Source organism: Dasypus novemcinctus, chromosome 15 (assembly GCF_030445035.2).
Source record: "Dasypus novemcinctus isolate mDasNov1 chromosome 15, mDasNov1.1.hap2, whole genome shotgun sequence".
NCBI classification, from domain to species: Eukaryota; Metazoa; Chordata; class Mammalia; order Cingulata; family Dasypodidae; genus Dasypus; species Dasypus novemcinctus.
The window spans coordinates 96,351,194-96,365,376 of NC_080687.1; the positions used below are offsets into that span (position 1 = coordinate 96,351,194).

The 14,183-nt window shown below is 43.7% G+C and overlaps 1 pseudogene; it reads right to left on the reverse strand.

Annotated features, from left to right (window-relative positions):
- Nucleotides 1-2,311: 2,311 nt before the first annotated feature.
- Nucleotides 2,312-6,742, reverse strand: LOC101418280 (copper-transporting ATPase 1-like; annotated as a pseudogene).
- Nucleotides 6,743-14,183: the final 7,441 nt, after the last annotated feature.

Here is a 14,183-nt window from a genome sequence, read left to right on the forward strand (position 1 = left end):
AATCTCTTCGCCTAATGCCCTCACATCTTTGTCCCGCTGTTGGGGAGCGGATGAGGCTTGATGGGTTGCGCGCCTGCCTCCCACCTGGGAGGCCCGGGTTCGGTTCCGGTAGCCCCTGGGAAGCGGGCCTCCGGCGGCCCACGAGCCGGCCGCTCCACTCAGCCGGCCCGCGCGGCATCGGCCAAGGGTGCGTGCCCGCCGGGCCTTCCCGCCTCCCTCGGCGCGGGCTGCGCCTGCGGGGGCGCTGCGGGGCCCGAGCCCGGCGGGCCTGGGTGCGGGGAGCGGACGGCGCCCCCAGTCGCTGCTCGCCTCCTAGGCCGCGCGAGCGCTCGCCAGGCAGGGGTGGTCCGGGACCGCGAGCAGGAATTGTGGACTACGCGTGTCTGGTGTCCCGGCCTTTGAGCCGCGGACCAGCTCCAGCCTAGCTCGGGGTCCCTGGAGAAGCGCCGCCCGGGCCTGGCTGTCCCCGCGCACTGCCTCCGCTCGCCCCGACCGCACGGCGCGGGCCCGGCCGCGGCGGCGCTCACCCTCCTGCCTGCAAAGGCCCTCGGAGAGAAGAGTCGGGCACTCCTCCCAGGCAGTAGCTAACTTGCTTAAAATGCAGGGCAGTGCCTGCAGATAAAATACTTTATTTACCAGTTACCCGCTTCATTTTGAACAATTACTACTATATAGACTCAATGTTAAGAATTATCAGTAATTTTCAATTTTATTCAAATTTCCTTTTTTTTCCCTCCCCGATTCCACTCTGAAAGTATAAAGAGCATATGGCTTCTCTTAGTTCTATTATACTTTGGCTTGTATCAATAACTGTGACAGTATGCCATTTGTAATTATTATTCTTTCTATTCTAATATTTTAATACCAGTTGATTTCAGGAGTCCCAGTTTTGATTGTTTAAATCTTTATTCTAAAATCTCAAGGTTTTCTCCTAAACACTTTTGGATCAGATTACTTTTTGTACCAAAAATAGTCCTTAGAGTAAATTCATCTTTACATAGAATTCGGTCAAGGAGAAGATAGAATAACCAAAATCTTCCCCCCAATACTGCATAATAATTTATTGCTATGATGATATCAAAGTTCCATAAGTACATTTTGAATCAAAGAAAGAATGGTGCAGTCCATCAAATGTGTTTTGTTTTCCTCTACTTTTGTTAACTTCTAAGTTAAATACCTTTAATGATTTTTGAGTGTTTTCAGTTTCTCAAAGCATTCCATTTCCTAGGCATACTAAATAAACAAACCATTTTGCTCTTAACAAACCAACAAGCCAAACACACAAAAATCAACTGAGGGGAGTTGTGGCTCTGTGGTTGAGCACTGGCTTCCCATGAAAGAGGTTCTCACTTCAATTCCCTGACTCCCCCCCCCAAAAGTCTAACTATCACTATAGCAATCATTCAGCAAGCTTTTCCTGCTGTAAGTCTCACTGCTCTACATTATCTTCTGCTAATGAAAACAAAAACATATATTGGAAATTCATTTTAAATAAAGCTAGGTTCAGAGCTGATGGTCTGAAAAAGACGTTTAAGAATATATAAAATAAACTTTATTTTTAAAGAGGTTTTACGTTACAGGAAGGTTACATCAAAAGTATGAGGGATTCCATGTACCCTCCGCCCCCTCCCACATCATCCCCTATTTAAAAAAAAAATGTAGCAGTACAATTTATTATGATGTATTGTAAAAGCTACTCATTTAAAAAAATGCACATTGTAAAAATGACTCGTGGTAAGGACTAACCTACCTACAGTAATAATCTAAAAAATAAAACCATCATTGTGACATTTGTCAGTACTGTACGCATCTAACAAATACTGAAGGAGGCAACTACCATTGTTATAACTTCTTTAAAGCCAAATACTTAAGCACAAATTAGAATTAAGAGGAACTTCAGAATGTTCACATTTGCATGCATTTTTGGCTCAACTTTCAAAGATTCCACATATAACAAAACCACAACTTTGAATCAAAATAAGTATTAAAAATATTTAAGCCTGTGACAAACCTACTCTACAGAAGCCAGGAAAGCAGAGTGAATATTAACAGTAGTATATTTCTAGGATAGAAAGCAATCACTTATTTCCTTTATCATAAAACAAAAGTCAATGAGTCAACATTTTAATAACAGTGACCAAGTTATTTACTATTTAAGAATTTGCTCTGAAAAAGACGTTTTTGCCAGAAGACAAATACAACTCAAATGGAATCCTTAAATTTACTTCCACGATATTCTGAAAAGCTAAGATGGCTTCATGAGTGCTCTGTCAGTGCATAACAAATTTAACTAGTAGTACTTTGTAGCATTTTATAATGCAGGGTCTTCCACCAGAAGTGAGAGCTTGTCAGATTCACTGGTAACAACGCTGTTTAGGGAATCTTTTTCACACTGTAAAGAGTTTATGGAGTCTCTACTGCAATTAACAATATGGTCCAGCAAACCAGTTTAGGAGAACTTGGAGTGTCATCTATTCCAACATGAACACCTATTTCTGAAGGACTTTTCTGTCTTATCTGACTCCAGGCACACAGTTCATAATTCTCATAAGCTGGTTTCCTGTGAAGTTTAAGGAGGAGGGAAGAAAGTACTATTGAAACAAATGATGCCACCATGGCAGAAGATTCCATCCAACGGCCATAAAAATGCCAGCAGCTATGGGACTTCCAACCAGATTATAATTTAGAGCAAAGGCAAAATTTATCCAAATCATCTTGACTGTCTTCCTTGATAAGTCAGTCATTGCCATTACATGCAGAAAATCATTCCTTATCAAAACCACTTCAGCTGCTTCAAGGGTTACCTCTGTGCCTGTGCCAATGGTGATTTCCACTTTAACCATTGCCAGGGTTGAGGAGTCATTGATTCTGCTCCAACCATTGCTTCCTCTTGCCCCTGCTCATGAAGTTGCTTCACCAGCACCTTACCAACCTGGTGGGAAGGTAGAACTTCAGCAAATACCTTAGCAAGGCCAACCTGAGAAGCAATAGATGTGTTTTACTGTTGTCTCCAGTCATCAGAATTTTTTTCTAAACCAATAGATTTCAGAATACAGACAGCCAATTCTGCTTCCGGCTTCCCTGTATCCGCAATGCCTACCACCCACACAGTTCATCATCAACCACCATCCGTACGGCAGCCTGACCCTTTCTCTCATATTTAGTCATGGAATCATCTACATCATTATTAATAACAGAAGCATATCTAACGATCCACTCCTTGGCATCAATAATCATGAAGGTGATATTAGTGATTGTTCATTACTTGCATCAGTTTGAACCAGGGGTATATATTTAATATTGGTTTCCTCTCTCTTCCAGTTGTTCTTATGCAGCAAATACCACAGCCTGGCACAGGCTGGAAATCTATGCATGTACCCAAAGTTTCAGTGTCCAGCTCCTGTTTGCAGTAGTTGGTTACTGCTGCTCCTAGAGGGTGTTCGTTGTTACTTTCAACAGTTCCCCAAATGGCCAGGATCTTATTCATGTGATCGTTTGTTACTACCCACTACAACCTTTACTTGGATCACTAATGGGTTCCATAGGTAATGGTTCCAGTCTTATCAAATGCCACTACCCTTACCTTTTGCACCATCTCCAGTGGCTTTCCCCCTTTGATTAGTCTGGCATTTTGAGCATCTACTCCTATACCCACTATCACAGTATTTGGAGGGGCCATTCCTAGTGAGTAGGGACATGCAATACACAGAACTGTGATAGAGGCTTGGAAGGCAAAGCATATTATTGTTTCCCTTCTGGACCTATTTCTGTTGTAGCCAGGAAAGTAGGTTTCCACAATTTCAAAATTAAGAAATAAATTCTAATCCAAACCAAGAGGGTAACAATAGAAACAATAACAAGAAAAGGAACAAAGAAGCCACTGAGTCTGTCTTCATACTTCTGGGCTTGCCTTTGATGTTTGTGCCTCCTCCACAATTTGACAATTTGAGAAAGGGTAGTGTCTGCTCCAGCGTGGGTTGCTTGAATAAGTAGTGACCCATTCTGGTTCATGGAACCAACAAATCACTGTGCTGTGAGATATTTTAGCTCCAGGCATTGCCTCCCCTGTGATGAGGGGCTCATCTACCATAGAATGTCCTTCAATAACATCACCATCTACTGGAAATTTGCCTCCTGGGACCACTTTAATGATGTCCCCATGTTGTATAAGTTCCACATTCACTTGTTCTTCACTCACGAGGATACTACCAGAGTCAACAATTACAATAGTTGCTTCTGTAGCTGTATTGAAATAAGCTTTGCAAGAACCTCTGATGTTTTGCCTCTTGTTATATGCTCCAGCCACCAACCCTAGTGCAACAAACACAAATAGCATAGGCGGTGTGTGAAAAAAAGGAATAGTGGTCACTTTGGCTCTCTCATATGTTGGAACCAGAAGAATAACCAAGAAGGCAAATGCAATGGTGGTTGCTGGCACAATCAGTACGTCCATATTCACAGTCTCATGCTTTAGTACTTGGTAACCCTGAATCAGAAATGCCAGCCTCTGAAAAACTGTACAGGTACACACAATAAAATGGGCAGCAAATTCATAATGGTCAATCCTGGCAGGATTTGGTGCTCCAGGAACATTGAAGAATGAATGCTGAATTTTTATTTTTTAATTTTTTTAGGAGGTAGCAGGGATTGAACCCAGGACCTTGTGCATGGTATGCAAGCAGTCAACCAACTGAGCTATACCTGCTCCCTGCTCATTTCTTCTTAACTCATGTTCTGATTATGGTGAAGAGTTGCAAGGTGGTGGTCCATCAGATAGATCATCAGCCCCATTACAGGAGTACAGAAAAACATGCTCACAAAGAAAGACGTTCTCCATTGTCTTATTTCTCATTATGGTCTAGGTGGCTTGTTGATAGATCTTTCTTGACCAAAGAAGCTTCAAAACCTAAGTTTTCAACTGTATGGATAATGTGTCTAGGACCAATAATTTCTGGATCACATTTAACATATGCTTTGTTGGTTGCAGGGCCACAGAAAATCCCATCGTATGAGGGTAGACAGTATTTTACTTACACCGGAGGCACAAGTCATTTTCCTCACAGCAAGTTCCAAAACACCATCCCCTTCATCAGCATTTTCTATCGTAATAACTCCAAATCCAAGCTCTTGGATGAACTCTGCTATTATCAGGAGTTGTATAACAGCAGGATTATAGTTTATGTCTGCTTGGCCAGCCGTCAAGACCACAAGTAAAGAATATATTCCTTCTTCTTGTCTTAAATTTCATTCAATGTTTGCTACACAGGGAGCAAAAGTCATGCCAGTAACCTGTATGTAACACTTAGATGAAGCCTTTGCCTCCTCTTTGTCACAAATTGGTGCTATCATTTTAGTATAAAAATTCATTAGTTGAGGCCAAAACTGGCATTTCCAGTGAAGGCTGAGCTTTTAATACCAATGACTGACTCTTGTCTGATAAGACGGCCTCAAATCCTACATCTTCTATTGCTTCTCTCAAAGTTTCTGCAGAGGTTGATAGAGGATCATCCTCAACAATTCCATTGCTATTTGCAAAGGAGACTCGTATGGATTTTACCCCTGTCTCTTTTGATATGATATCCTCAAGAGACTGCACACAAGAATTATAAGTCATGCCATCAGTGTTTATCACAGTTTCTGGAGTCAGAGTCTGGCCAGCTGTGTTCAAAGTAACCTAGAAGAGATGAGATAGAGGGAGGGTTTGGTGTACGTTCCTCTTCAGTTATAATATTAACTCTATAGTGCCCTGGAGATGTGGACTATTTTGCCTTTCTCAGGGTTTCTGGTGTGTCTGTGCTTGCATTGCACTTTATAGTGACAAACCTATTCTCTAAAGAAACTACGAAGCTGCTTACATGTTGGAGGGTAGATAAAGCTCTTTCAATATTTGACACACGTGGTTTACAGTGCTTGCCCTCTATGGTGAAAGTGGCCGTGGAATCGTTGATGTGTGGACTCACTTGCTGTGAGCCTTCTGGGGATCCGACTGGGATGTTCTTTAGATGTTCTACACCAATAGCTGCCAATTTGAGGTACTTAGGCTGTTTTTTGATGAATGATGGAAAGCCTGCAGCTTCCATCAGTTATTATTATTTTTTAAAATGTCCTCTACTGTGATAAGATGAGGTTGATAAACAATAGTAACTTTTTGGTAGTCTGGGGAGATTTTAATTCGCTGCACACCTTGCAGTTTCCCAATGTGTCCCTCAACGCCTTCCACCTTCATCGTCAGCATGACGTCACCTGCTTGAGCCATACTGTAATCTTTGCAAGTTCCTGACATTTTTTCCAGACTTCCAATATCTACGCTGACACCTGCAACCGACTCTGTTATCCAGTTGGTGTTCACTAGAGCAGGGATCGCGGTCACCCCTGCAGTTCACTGCTGAGGAGAAGCTTTCATGTCTGTCACACCCTGGGTCTAGAGCCATGTGCTCTGGGGATGGTCCTGTGGTGGAGCCAGCAAAGCACTTAATAGTCAGAAACACAGAGTCACTTAAAACAGGAAAAGGTTAGAATGGCAGCCTCAAAGCCGCTTTCATCAGCAGTTTCCCGTGGGGTCTTTGGAGCCTGTAGTTGAGGGTCACGAATGAAAGTCGCCTTTTTTTTCTTCCAGCGGAACAGCAGTGTGATGTGCACCGTGCACTTTTCCAGTCTGCCACTCAGGGGTCCGAACCCAGGACCGACATGTCGTCCCCTCGACAGAGATGGTGACAGAATTCACACTCACCCTTGCATCCATTTTCACTTCTTTTTGACCTTCCTGTTCTGTGCTAAGCCCTCTCGAGCTACGCAGACTGTGGCCGGATCGAGCCACAGCAGGCTGTGATCTCACACGCGGGGAGAAGTCGCTTCAGCAGTGGGGGCGGCTGTGGCAGCGACTGGGCTCCATCTCCACCCACTGCCCCGGCCCTGCCAGCCTTTACCCATCTGACAATGCATTATTATGTTAACTGCATAATGTTTTAACTGAGTGGGCTGGGGCAGAGTGTAAGTGACAGTGTAAACCATTGTCCATGAGGTGCAGCAGTGCTCCAAAATGTATTCACAAAATGCAATGAATGTGCCACAATGATGAAAGAAGTTGTTGATGTAGGAGGAGTGGGGTGAGGGGGGTAGGGGTATATGGGGACCTCATATTTTTTGAATGTAACATTTAATAAAAATAATAAAGAAGGAAAAAATAATAAATTGAATGAGATAAAAAAAAAACAAAAAAGGTACAAGACATATTTCTCTTCATTTAGGTGACAAAGTTAATTCCAAAAAATTTTTAGCATCTGCAGTTGACAAGGACACTGCAAAATGGCATGGAAACATCTGAAGAATATAGGACCATAAGGAAAAATGCAATCAAGAGTGGAACAATTAAATTCATTATTGACTCAGGAGATTGAGATATAAATGCAATCGAGGTTAATAGATGTACAATTTTGGGTCATTGTGCATTTTTTAGAAGGGAGAAAAAATTTCTGATTGAAAAAGAGTGATCAAACTGAATTGTTAGAATGCTTGAAGGAAGAGGGAGATACACGGTGTTTTTTTCTATAGCAGTCCCATAATGCTGTTTGTTTGATGAATTTAGCTTAACCTTTGGAATTTTTCACATTGTTGTGGAAATACAACTAACTGGACCACATGTGGTTCTGGAGATATTTCCCCCAGAATATGATGCCTTTCCCTGCAGACAGAGGCTTTCCGAGTATTGAATAATTTTTTGGAACTTGACCTATGTAAAAAAGAAATGAAATGGTTTTTTGAAATTAAGATTTAGCTAAGTCTATGAGAATGTGCATACAAAAATAGCTTAGGGTTGTTCAATGGACTAAATGCAATAATTGTACAGAAGTGCTTTATAAACTCTAAAGGCTACACCAGATGGAAGGCATTACTTTTGTCCTCCCTTATCTAGTTTTGAAGAGGTTTGAGATATTCTATATCAGTGGACTTTCTAGATACATATAACATGAATTTTTTTTCCTTCTCATAATGATATTTATTCAGTAGTCCTCTAAAAAACAGCAGAATCAACAGCAACAAAAGGTATGTCCATATTTCTTTGAAGATACTATGTAACTTACCTTGTGTTTTTTAAAAATCATATCAATTTTATTGATACATACTAATAAAGCATAAATCCCTCCAAAGTGTAAAATCAGTGGTATTCGATATAGTCACATATTTGTGCATTCATCACTTCAGTTGTTCTTAGAGCACTCTCATTATTCCAATTATAATAATAAACAAAACCAAACAAACGAAACTCATCCCCTCTCAATCTAACTATGCTTCTCCTGCCATTCACAGCTTCTTTTCTTTCTCCTTCTCTCTAGTATAATTGTATTTATATTTTAACACTAATTTTTAAAATTAGTAATTCGAAATGGAAAATTCCTACTATTTAGTCTAAACTCCCATTGAATGCTCTTAAATCTTTTGGTTCTTTCTCCTCCTCCTCCTCCTCCTTCATTGCGGATGGTGAAAGTCTTTACTGTCATCAACCCAAGCCAGAAATGGTATTTGTGCCTCTTCCTTAGGCTCATGTCCACGTGGTTCCTAAGTTTTACTGATTCTCCTCCTCCCTGCACTGCTGAAACTGCTCTAACTCAGGAAATCCTCTTCACTCTATTTTCCATAGGTCCCCAATTCCTTATCAAAATTCTTGGGACCAGATGTGATTGTGAATTCAGATTTTTCTGATTTTAGAAAACTAACCCCATCCCTTAAACCTATGTTCCACAATTTGCCCAGCAGGATCTAAGGCAGCTCCCAGGAGCCAGAGTCAATCCTCAATATTTCCAATAATTATGTTCTATAAAGTCATCTTGAACACTGAATTAGCAAATACTGAACAGGGGAAACACAGGGCTAGGTTGTGGGTCTCTGGTCATAACTTTTCATCGTAACTTTGTTTGATATGCTTCCCTGTTTAAAGACACTTTCTCTTTTTGGCTTCCTCCTTAAATTTGTACGTAGTGATTCACTACAAGTTTCTTCCTTTCACCAGACTTTTAAGAAACAACTTCCATTTAAGCCCATCTTGAAACAGTTTTGCCTTCGAGCCACATTTAGACGTACATTTAAGTGAGTTTAATCATAAATGGTATTAGGGGCAGGTAACTGGAACTGGTTCAGTAAGCTGTTGACTCGCGGCCAGCAGCCCTGGAACTCACACCTGAGTGACGTTGATCGACACAGCTGTTCTCTCCGCGAGGCCCCTCCCAGCCTTTGTGTGCTCAGGAACACTAAGCACTTCAGCACTGTGTTTGGGGGCCAATTTAAAAGAGAGGTCACCAAGAGAAAGCCCCAAAATGCAAAAAGGTGGCAATAAATACACCATGGAAAGGACACTTATATACGGTGTGAGAGTTGAAATAATGAGGTAGAGCGTTGCCTTGTTCAGCCTCAACTGAGACCGTGCATGTCAGGCAACTCAAATTTTTTGCCACTTTCCACATGCCTGCAAATGACTATGAAAGTACTGTGCATATTGATTTTGGGATTACAAATAAATTTTAGCAAGTTGGTGAACTCACAAAGATGGGATCTGAGAATAGTCTGTGCTTTAATTTCTTGACTGAAACATAGGAATATTCACACCCAGTGGCACGAATGAAAATTATGCATAGTTGCATGTTAGTTCAGGACAGGGTTTACCTGATGAGTTTAGGTCAGGCCAGGTTTTGCTACTAAATCAGTTATAAAAAATTTTAGTATTCAGAGCTTTTTGGATTTGGAACTGAGGATAAAGGATTTTAGAATGGAGGTTAAAAGATTGTGGGCCTTTGCGTAAAAGTTTCCTCGGGCCTTCATGCCACAGTTCTCCCATCCTCAAGTCACTGGTAAGCGCAACGAGCTTCAGCCTTGTCTCCTTCTCTACCCCCTGCTTCCGCTGCCTTGATGAGACCCTGGCCTGCACAGATCCAGCTCTCAATGCTGATACCTTCACCCTCGTGTTGGTTAAGGTCATGTGTCAACCTGCCAGGTCATGGTGTCCAGGTGTTTGGCGAAGCAAACACTGGCCCAATCGTACTGTGAGGACATTTCACAGACTTAAATAATCAGTGAGTTGATTGCATCTATGGCTGATGAAATCTATAATCAACCGAGGAGGCTGCCTTCAGCAAAGAGAAATGTCTCATCCGTTCAGCTAAAGGCCTTCAAGGGAGAAGTGACTTCAGCAGTGAGAGGGAGAACCCCCATCTCTACCTCAGGCAGCCAGCGTCTCCTGGGGAGCTCATCAAGCGTCTTCACCAGAGTGCCGGGCTTGCAGGGATTTGGACTCCTGCATCCCCACAGTCATGTGAGACAATTATTTATAGATACCTCCTGTCGGTTCTGTTTCCCTAGAGAACCTTGACTAATAAACCCTCGATCGCATGCTCCCCAGGTGGGCCAGAGTGAGGGAGCACACGGTCTGATTACTTTTTTTTCCTGCTGAATCCCTCATCGGCTCCCCGCTGTCTGCAGGAGCGAGTCTTCGCCTGTAAGTTTGCAGGTAGGCTCTCTGATCTGGCCCCTCCTGGTACAGCTCTACCTCCGCATCTGCTGCTCCTCTTTCCACTCAGTGTAAGACTGACAGCTTACGGAACGCCCTCACTTTTCTACTTCTGGGCTGGCGCCTGGTGTTTAAACACCCTTTCCCGCACAGCAGCTGGGTGAAGTCTCACTCGGGCTTCTCGATATAACTCAGACATCTCACTGGTGAAAGCCTCTCAGACCTGCCGTGGCTGGCCTTATCACTCTCCTTGTGTCGCCAGTGTGGCTGGCGCGTGTATATAAATCTAGGCCTGCTATCGTGTTGATCCCACGTTGCAAATTCCAGCTCCCTGCCGTGTTTCCAACTATGTTGGTCTCCCTGAGGGCAGAGACCTGGTCTCTGTCATCTCTGGATTCCCAGCCCGTGGCTCAGTACCAGGCACACAGTGCCTGTTCAGTAGACCTTCTTCCAAGGAATGAATCACCAGGGCTGCTCAGACTTGCACGTGAATGTTTCCTGAAGAGTGGTCCAAAGACTGTGACAGTCTAATAAAAAACATCAGCATCTGGGCCCAGCTCTAGATGGCCCCAGACAGCATCTCTGGGAAGCAGGCTCTGGAATCCTCGTTTTAAATTTGCTCTAGGGCAGCGGGTATAGCTCAGTGGTTGAGCTCGTCCTTCCCATGAAGGAGGTCCTGGGTTCATTCCCTGGTACCTCCTAAAAACAAAACAAAAATCAAAACAAAACTGACTCTAGGTATTCTGAAGATTGAGAATCTTTACTCTGAGGACCTTTGACGCATGCGGGATTTGTGCTACAGAATGAAACTGTTAGACCTGAGACAATTTTCTTCCATTACCCACTTTGTAGTCTTTCTGCAGGTGGAGACCGTGCCGCTCAGCTTGCCCTTGGTTCTTACCTCCTCCCTACCTTCCAGCCTATTCTGTAGTGAGAAACCCGACTCCAGTAAACAACAGCTCCTCATTCCTGAATCTCAGTCTCAAGGCTTCAGCCTACAGTGGATACGTGTGCTACCGGTGCCTTTGGATAGACTGTCTCAGCATTTGAGGACATTTTGTGTGATTAAAGGCAGGCTTGAGCCTATGGCCTTGGCGAAAATTATGTTGGCTACTTAGAAGCTCTTTTCACTCATTTCTCTTCCCAGCTCTGTCCTGGAGAGCCGAGATGGCTTAATAGCTGATGCCAAGGAAATGCCAATCAATGGCATAAAATCCCCTCTGCTGGAATAGGATCATTCTGCCAAGGGACGCTAACTGGAAGGGGGCTGAGGGCTCCTCCCGCACGTGGAGGGCAGGGCTCACCATCTGTTGTCTCATCAAAGGACCAGTTTGAAAATAAGACGGAACCTTCCCACATCCTTCCTTCTTAGCAGGGCTCTATACAATGACACTTGAGAGAGAGGAAAAAAATCACCTTATTTTTCTAAATAAAAAATAAATTGGGGAGAAGTGGGTGTGTGATTAAGCTCCTGCCTACCACTTGGGAGGTCCCTGGTTCGATTCCCAGTGCCTCCTAAAGAAGACAGTGAGTTAGTGCCACAGGCAGGCACAGCAAGCTGACATAAGAGACACAAGAGGAAAAACATAATAAGAGACAACAGCAAAGCAGGGCACAGAGGTGGCTTAAGCAATTAGGTGCCTCCCTCCTTCTTTGGGGTTCTAGGTTCAGTTCCCAGTGCCTCCGAAAGAAACAAAGAAGATGAACAGACAAAGCAAGTGCAAACAACAAGGGGGTGGGGAAAAATAAATAAATCTTAAAAAAATAAAATAAAAAAATAAATTGGGGCCTGATCCCCTCTCCCCAAGGGTTGGTGAAAAGCCCAGTCTCGGTCTCTAATGCTGGGGGCCCTGCCCTCACCTAGGACTTTGCAAGAGCCCCAAGGTCCAGAAACCTTGGAGCAGAGCCCTGGCCTTGGGCGTCCTCTCCCCTGGAGGCGGCCGTTCTCTGGCTGTGGGGCGGGTGGAGTTGGGAAGTTCCCTCCCTCTGTGTCGTGCTCAGCTGGAATGCTCTTGGGAGGCTTCTGGGTCCCAGTCCTCCGGCATCGTGGGTGGCCCGGCAGAGGCCTTGCTGGCCCCCGGGTGCTGGCCGGGGCAGGGTGCGGAGCTCTCCCACTGGAGAAGCATCAGCCTGTACTTCTCTTCATCTCAGGGAAGCCAGGGCCAGGCCTGCACGCCCCAATTCTGCATAACCGTTAGTCCCCGTCCACTCTGCCCCTGACGTGCTGCAGCCTCGACAGGCCTAAAATAGGCTGGGGAAGGGGCCACAGCAGGTACCCCCCATTAAGTCCACCCCTGCAAAAGAGCCCCAAGTGGTGGTGGGATATTTTTTTCCCTTAACGATTCACCTTATTCTCCAAGCACCAAGGAAGAAGCAAGTTGGGAACACGGTTCGAGAGCCTTGCCAGACCTCACGTGTATTTTTGCCCAGGGCTGGTTTGCTCCAGAGAGCCCTTTGCCCTCAGTTTTGTACCCTTTCTGTGAAATAATAGGGAGAGTCTTCCTAAGATGGGCAGTTTCTTCTCTGCACTCTAGTTTGTGATGTTACTAGCTATCACATATTACATTCTTTTATGGGGCCAGATCCTGTTAAAGAGCTTTTCATAAATAACCTCTAATTCTTACAACTTTGGGAGATATTATTTTGTGTACTTAACAGATGAGGCTCTCTGAGGTTAAGCAAGTTTTTTACATAGCCAGTAAATAGTAGAAGCAGTGTCTACGTAACTCCTTAGCTCAGGCTTGTCATAATGTCTTTCTAAATCTTTTAGCATTCGATTTTAAAAATAAAACACAACCTTCCTGTAATGTCTTTCCTGTGAGCTCTGAATCGTTGAATAAAACACCCAAGCTCTATTAAGTTACTTTTTCTTATTGTTGTAAACCTAAAGAATATGGAATAATGGAAGCAACTTTTGTGGCATTGCAGAGGGAAATATTGTATTACCTTATTTTATATATATATGTCTGTAGCAGTTTGGCATTATTCAAGAATTCCAAAAATAGGCATTGGTTTATGTTTATAAACTGGTACATTCCACTGGGCATATTAGGTTGTATTGGATTCAGAGGTTTCACTTTTACTTGATTTAATAATGATTAAGGCTTTCATTGGGCCACATCAGTAAGATGTTGAGTCCCCGCTCCTGTGGTTGGTGGGGACTCAAAGAGAAAACCACATAGCGGAGCAGAGAGTGGAGTTTTGAGCTGGAGTCCTGGGAAGTAAACACACAGGAGAAGAACACAGTAATAGAGATGGCTCTTTAGACACGGCAGAGGCCCTGGGAAGAGAGAGAGCCTGATAGTCTACAGCTGACCCACGGAGAGACCAGAGCACCTGAGCATGGAGAGGAACAAGCCCTGGGAGAGAGAAGGGCCTTACCCCAGCCTACAGCTGAGATTGGACGAAGCCGGGATCTCAGAGCCTTAAGAGGAAGAGGGAGGGTGAGCCCTTGCAGAGACCGGCAGCCATCTTGCTCCACCACGTGGCACAGGCTTTGGTGAGGGAAGTAATTTACTCTTTATGGCCTTGTGACTGTAAGCTTCTACCCCAAATAAACACCCTTTATAAAAGCCAATAGATTTCTGGTACTTTGCATCAGCACCCCTTTGGCTGACTAATACAATGTCTTATAGTCAATTCCCTCATTTCCCCATACCAGGTTCTGGTTTGTAAATAATTAAAT